This window comes from Octodon degus, unplaced genomic scaffold, assembly GCF_000260255.1.
Source record: "Octodon degus isolate 3935 unplaced genomic scaffold, OctDeg1.0 scaffold00003, whole genome shotgun sequence".
NCBI classification, from domain to species: domain Eukaryota; kingdom Metazoa; phylum Chordata; class Mammalia; order Rodentia; family Octodontidae; genus Octodon; species Octodon degus.
This window is the reverse complement of record NW_004524579.1, coordinates 26,838,776-26,846,449: the sequence shown is the minus strand read 5'-3', so window position 1 is coordinate 26,846,449 and position 7,674 is coordinate 26,838,776. Positions and strand designations below refer to the sequence as shown.

The 7,674-nt window shown below is 45.3% G+C and overlaps 1 pseudogene; it reads left to right on the top strand.

Moving 5' to 3' along the window:
- The first annotated feature begins 119 nt into the window (after nt 1-119).
- Nucleotides 120-7,674, top strand: part of LOC101567259 — a 16,565-nt pseudogene continuing 9,010 nt past the window's right edge.

Below are 7,674 nucleotides of genomic sequence, written 5' to 3'. Positions count from 1 at the left end.
AACTGCGGTCCCTGTGCTTTGCTAAGCTTGTTCTAAATAGGTGCTTTAGACCACTGAGCCATCTCACCAGCCCCTGCAGGTAGCTTTTTCATGACCAGTCATCTCCTGGGTACTCTGGGATGAACCAGCCTGTCCACAACCAAACAGGGTGCACAGGGAAACTGGACCTGTGGATCCTAGTGGGCCCCTTCAGCTCCCACCTCTTCCATAACCCTACCATCACAGTGACAGCACCCTGATGCCTGCCAGCCCTGGTCCCCATGCTGGCAAGCCCGGCATTCTTTCCAACCGGCCTCACCTCCAGTGGTTTTTGTCTGTCCACAGGTCACCAAGAGTCAGAAGACTGGGGTAGTTGACTTGAGTATGGATTTCTTACTTCTGGCTCCCCAGGAGCTGCTGCCTGTCCCCAAGGCCCTGGACATGAGAAGCAAACTTCATGCTGGAGAACTTCCAAACAGGGCAGGTGAGATCTGCACAGCACCTATTTTTTTGAGCACCAAAAAAATCCCCACAGCTGACTCAGGACCAGGCTATAAGATTGTAGTAAATTAGAGAATTCTGGGTTGATCAAGAAAGAGACGGGGTTGCAGAAGCAATAACACAAACAAGCTTTTCTGGGAGGCAATTAGACAGTGTGGAATGCAAGGGAGCAAGAAACCTTCCAGAGATGGGCAGGCAAGATCACCCCCAGGTAAGCAAAGGGACCAGGGTTCCATCTCCAGCACCACATGCTGCACTGGCCCCATCCGTGGGTAAGCTGAGCTGGCCACCAAAACTGGGCATGGTGGCACATGCCTGTAATCCCAGGGCTGGGAAGCTGAGATGGGAGGAACACTAAGGCCAAGCTATGTAGTGAGACCCTGCACCACATAATTTTTAAAAATGGGATCTTGAAGAATACATCTCTTGGAGGAGGGTTCACCAGCTCACTAGGCTGGGTATGAAAGTTCCATTCAGTGGTATTGAAATCATCCCAAGAAATCAAGTCTCTATAGTCCCAGCATGTTCCCACTGTGATTTCCTTTCAAAAAATTAAGTAAATGATTATCGTTTAAGTATGAGTGGAACTTTATCATCTTCAAATCCTTGCTTACTACACCTTCCATAAGAACAGGAGCAGGAAGGCACCTCGATCCACTCTGGCACTAGGGAGCGGGGTGAGGACACAGGCTCAGGTGTGTCGAGAGGATCTTGGGGACAGAGACAATAACATCCAGCAGCGAGGCCAGGGCTCCAGCCCCCTGAAGTCCTGCCTGTTCTGTATGGCCACACTGCTAGGAAAGCTGGTGGAAGCTGTACCCATTGTGCATGAGAGGCAGATCAGATTGCCTTCTGCCTGGAGCTGCTGCCTTACACAAAGGTCCCATCCCACAGCCAGGGACCATTCACCCTTTTATTCTTTTTGTAACAGAATGGAGCAGAGCAGCTCTTGCAGGAGTTGAAGTAGTACCATTGGCTTGGCTTTGTTTTGTTTCACCCACTGTCCTGGTTCAAGGTTTTTGCAAGGTGAACAGTATAATACTGGACACATATTTTATAAGATTATTTTATAATGAATCACCCAAAGAATCAGAAATCGGTTCACACACTAAAGACCGAAGAGTCCAGCTGAGGGCCTGGATCCTATAACAATGTGCTGCCTGAATCCAGCTGAAGATCTGGAGACAGCACAATGACTCCTACAAGCCCAACTGAAGGCCTAGAGTCCACAACAATGTCTTATGTAGGCATGTTTCACAGATGTGTGCTGGGAAGGTCCAAAAGTCAGTGGTAGATGCTAGGAAGTCTATGCCAGCAGGCTAAGGGATCTGTACTAGAGCCAGGAAGCAATGCACAAAATAAGCACCAGAGCTCCCCCAAAAAGTGCCACAGCCATTCTCAGCAACAGTGAGGTCCTGAGCTCCTCTGAGGATGAGAACAGCTGAGCTTCTATCAAGAAAGCCAATGCAACGAGCTTTTCCAGGAGGCTGAGAAGTGCAGTATCTTCCCCTCTGGAACCAGGAAGTGATGTTCAAGGTAAAGACCAGAGCTCCCCAAAATGAACTGCAGCCATTCTCAGTGGCAGTGAGGTCCTGAGTGTCTCCTCTGAGGAGAATAACCCTGTTCACCAGGAAAACCAGCATGACAAGACCCTCCAGTAGAACAGCCCAAGAGAACCAGCAGCTGTAGAAGCTGCAGGTAGAAGCTTCCGTAACAGCTTCCAGCAGCCTTTCATGCTGCTAGCAACAATTCTCAGGTGGGCCTTCTATATCCAATCCCCTACTAGTTCAGTTCAGCTGGATATAACAAGTTGACCACCAGTTGGCAATATACCACATCCACTTCTCATCTATATCTGTTCCTAAGATTCATTTGGGCATTTTACAGTTTGCAGAACTAAGGCCCAAAAGAAGAAGTCTTGCCCAAGACTTCATAACTCAGGGTCCTGCTATGCCTTTTCCATAATAGAATGTGTTCCAGCCTTTGAGCCCTAGGGGGCACCAGCAAGTCTTGCCTTTTTCAGACTTACACCGACAACAAAGCCTCAAGGGGTTTGTTACCTGAAAGCCCAGAGAGGACCAGCAGCCCCCCTCTTTTTAAGATATTGTTCTCTCAGCTGTCTGTACTCTTTGCATCCTGTATGCTCATCAGTACCAGGAACCAGCCCTCTCTTAAGGACTAAGAAGCCCTCCTCACCTTGAAGTGGGGAGAAGTTTAAGAATCACATACCTTCCGCCAAAAATGTCTTCACTACTCTCCAGGGATGACTCTGGGAATGCCCTAAAATCTCTTTGGAAGTGATTCCTTGAGGCACAAGTTTAGTCTTTAGCAACCCTGACTGAAATGAGAAACCTGGCAGTGTATGCAATTTGGAGGGCCTTATTAAAGAAAAAATTATACACAATTTGTACATGGTAAATTCCCCTCAAACTACTAAAGGGCCTTGCTAATGATGAACCTGAACTCCTGTCCCATGTCTATCTGCAGCTGCCTGGCTCTGGGGGACACCCAGAGAAAGAGAGATGGCTCAGGGGTTTAGGGAGGTGCAAGGAATCCAGTGTCTCCTTAATAGTTGTTCTTGTTGTCTCACAGTTATTATTTTTTTTTTAACATTTATTTATTGTGTGTGTGTGTGTGTGTGTGTGTGTGTGTGTGGCCAACTCAGCCCACCAGGGGGCGCGGCTGGCTGGCATGTGGTGCTGGGGGATCGAACCGTGGTCCCTGTGCTTTTCCAAGCTTGTTCCAAATAGGTGCTTTAGACCACTGAGCCATCTCTCCAGCCCCTGTCTCACAGTTAAGTGCTCTGGTTTTAAGCCTTCAACTTGGCAAGGTGAATTTTGCTTCACTTTTTGACACAGTGTGGACTTCTGCCAAGTAGGCTGAACAAATTCCCAGGCACCTCCACTTTTTGGCACCCCATGCATGCCATCAGGTCAGGACCACATACATACACACAGTGCCCAAACTTCCCCAAAGATATCCACCTTGGCTCAAAATTGTTGGCATCTTGTGCAACCAACTATCTCTAAAACCTGTCCCAGCTTGAGGAGTGTAAGGTGCAGTCTCAGAGGACCCCTCCATCCTAAGTCCATGAAGACATTGGCCACTCTACTTCCATCTTCTCTCTCACAGGAGAGTAGCTCTGGCCAGGTCTTAGCACTGTTCTCAAAGCTCACATTGGGATATAGATTATTACTCCAGACCAGGGGCTGAAAAAGAGACTCCACCTGCCAAGCATTAAGAACCCTGAAGGGCCTTCCCTTTGTCCATCCTGCCCAGCTAAGGAAACAAGGCACATTTATTTTAGCAAACAAGAAAGAACTCCATGAGTGAAATAGGATGGTACTATTGGCAGAGTAAATAACAATAGGACTTCTTAAGTCCCTGAAAAGGTCATGTTCTACTCTGGAGCTTTGCACTGACAATTGCATTCTCCCCTCTCTATAAACCATGAGGCAGATATTTCCCATGAAGATCCTACAGGGAGTTGGGGTGGTTCCATAGTATTAATCAGCTTGCTGAAGGCTACTTCATCAGTACAAGTGCTGTCAGCCACATATGTTATCCCCACCTTGGAGATGGGAAATCTGGCTTGTCATCCTCACTCTCGCGCCAATTGTTTTTGGGAGGTGGTGGTTGGTACCGGGGATGGAACTCAGGGCCTTGCACTCATGCCACTGAGCCATATCCCCCACCCTCTTCCACTAATTAATGACATGACTTTACCAAGTTTCTTAGAAACCAAGAGCCTCAGCCTCATTGAGCAACAGGAGTGCTATGCAAGATGCTATCTACAGTGCCTCTGGGATGTATCTTAGTGTTGGGACACAGGCTCTGGCTCAGAGTTAAGTAGGAATAACAACTTGGCCACTTATACACACATGACCATAAGTTACTTACCCTACCTTCACCTGCAAAATGAAGATACAGTACTACCTCAGACAGCCTGTAGTAAGGATTAAAGGGAAACAGGCCTATTGGATCAACACCAAGGTAACTGTATACTGAGACTTTTTTTTTTTCCTGAAGACAGCCGTTATTGTTCTAGCGCTGACCCTGTAATACATTCTCTGGTCCCCACCTCCACACTCCCTTTTCACCTAGCTGCTAGGATATTACCATTGCTGAGGTTGTTCTGCATGCAGAAATATTAGACATAACAGCTATACTCTTATTTTTTTCCCCTCTTTTGTGCAATTGGGGATTAAATCCAGTGCCCTTCCACTGAGCCGTATCTCCAACCCTTTTTTATTTTTAGATTTGAGATAGAGTCTCACTAAGTTACTAAGTTGCCTCGGCTCGGCTCAAACCTGTGATCCTCCTGCCTCAGGTTTACAGGATGCTGGATTATAGACATGGTACTGGGGATGGACTATGCCAGGGTAATGACTGTACCTTTTTTTTTTTTTTTTTTTTTACAGGATGCTGGATTATAGACATGGTACTGGGGATGGACTATGCCAGGGTAATGACTGTACCTTTTTTTTTTTTTTTTTTAATGTGTTTCCAGAAAGAAGCAACATCTCTTCTCAGCCTTTTGACTAAAATCAAGTGCAGAAAGAAGAGATAGATGTGCCCATGGTACACAGAGGGAAGTGAGCAGCAGAGAAGGAGGGGAGAGAAGAGTTGCCTGACAGACCTTGGAGGACAGGAGCCTGTGTCTCCATGGCCAAGCCCTTCTAGACAGCTGCCATGGGAGGAGTGGCACACGCTGCTTGAGGCATTGGCCCTGCAGAGCTCAGACAGATTCTCTCCTTGTTAGGGTTATTTTGGGAACAGCCTGCCAGCCTGGTGTCTTCAGATCTAAACCAAGAGGACTGAACTGCTCCTATGGAAAATGTGATATTTTTCCCCTGTAGGATTAAGAAGCTTTTACAGGTTTTCAATCACATTAAGACTGCCACTCCAGAACAGACTAGTCAGATCATTGAAACCAGATGCAGCACTTGTGGCCTGTTCTTTATAGGACAAATGCCCAGCCAGAATTTGTTGGCTGGGCCATAGAGTATCTTTCTCAACTTCCTGTACTAGTTGGGACTCTCCTCCAACTCCTAAGCCAGTTTCAGGAAGGTGTGCCTACTGCCAGGGGCCAGGGGGAAAACGAAAGGCCACAGTGGTGGCCTCGCACTCCAGTATCACTCAACCAAGCAGTGCTGTGGGCTTTTTGCCATGGGAGTGAGATCAGTTTTCCACCCTCAGATCAGGAGACTCTCTCAACCAATGTGAGCCTGGACTCCAGTGACTCACCCTACAGGATGAAGTTTCTCAACAGATGTTTCAGGACCACATGAAAGCCTGCTTGGAGGATTGCTATCTGGTTTAATGTTTCTTTTTTGTTAAAAGTCCTGCTATAAGGAAGTAGAGGCTGAGGAGGGAAGGCAGCATCATTTTACAGCCTAGTCCCTCTCCCTGGGAGCTCAGATATGGCTGGTCCTCTGGGAGCAGCAGGGAACAGATGTGTTCACCAGGAGCAAGACTAGGAGCTACCCTGATCTCTCTTTTCGTCTCCCATCAAGAAAGTTAGTTTTACTGGAATTCACTCCACTGTGCTGTTTGGGGTCGGAAAATGGAGAGGAGGGAATTATCCCCAGCTGGCTTGCTCATGACCCTGCAGGGCCCTGGGAGGCCTCTTGTTGGGACTTAGGTTCTTGAACAAATTTGCAAACACCCAACTCCCAGAGAGGGAGAATGAGGCACGGAAGGTGAGCTAAGTTAGAATGTAGAAAGAATCCCTTCCCATTACTTCAAGACATGCTTTTAATATTTCTTTAGATTATTGTTATTTGCTTATTAAATTTTAAAGCTTATTGAAATAAGAAAGAATAACATTCTAAGTCTCCACCTAGCCTTCCCACAGCTTCATTTTTGAACTTGGGATACAGCTCATAGTCAAGTGGATAAACTTAACATCATGTTATTCCTTGGCCCTTCTTTCCCAAAATGGTTAATAAACCAATGAGATGTCTAACAGCTGGTTAGGGGTGAATAGGCTGATGCAAATGAAAACTGCAATCAATCAATCAATTGTGCCCTTGAGTAGAAGTTCTCTTAATTTGTATCATCTGCATCTTTCTATTTCTGTCTTTGGCCCTGTGTGCTCGAAGATTTTATTTGACCAAATTCCCTTTATTCATGTTTCTACCACTAAGTGAACTTGTATACCAGTGTTCATGGAAGCGTTATGCACAGTACCTAAAAGGTAGAAGCCCTTGAGAGACTGCTTGTACCGCAGGGCAGGACAAGCTTAAGACTTTCTCTTTGTCACGGCTATGAGGAAAATGAGAGCCACATCTCAGTGTATCTTCCCTCATTTCAGTCTCCCCAGACATTATTTTTAATGCTTTCCTTCAATCCTTCAGGAAATTGACATTTTGTAAACAAAAGCAGACAGAACAAAGAGGAAGACATGGCTCTGCATTTTAAGTAACTAATTGCAAAAACACATAAATTCCTTACAAAACAGCCCTTAATTGTGTGTTACAGTGAAATCACTGATCTAAAAGACCCTTCAATTAAATTAATCAAATTTTGGCCTGTAAGCTCTAGTTTCTTCTTATGTCATTTGGGCGTAATGACAGGGGTTGTGGTGTGCAAAGGAAATTCGCTTTAGCAAGTCCCTTACAGATGAAGCACTCCCACCTTACATAATGCAGACATTTCTGGGTGCAGAAGTTACCTGGTTACTACTCATCCACACCAAAGAACTAAGGGGGGCTTTTCCACAAAAGGGGAGGGAGCTTCAGTAGAGCTACATTCTACTCTAGAATATGCCTGTGCCTGGTTTCCTTCCAGATCTTCCACCAAGATAAGTTTATCCTGTGGTTTGAAATTCTTTTTTCTTTCTTTCTTTACTTTATTAATTTTATTGAGAAACAAATAGCAATGACACAGTTTCAAAACCAACTAATAGGACAGTTTCAATAATTAATACATTGCATATTATTGTCCTTATAGTGGTTAATCATAGGATAAGATACAGACATGATATTCTGTCCAAACACAATTAATGCAAATCTTTCTTCTCACTGAATTAAGAGAAAGTAGCTGTATATCTATTCTAACTATTTTGTATATACAGATACAAAATGGTCCTTCATTTGTATCCCCTTTTTTGTTTAGTTTTGTCAGAGATGGGTATTCCATTGCCATTTAAATATTGTAGGTGCATGAATTCAGCAAAATAATCCAATATAG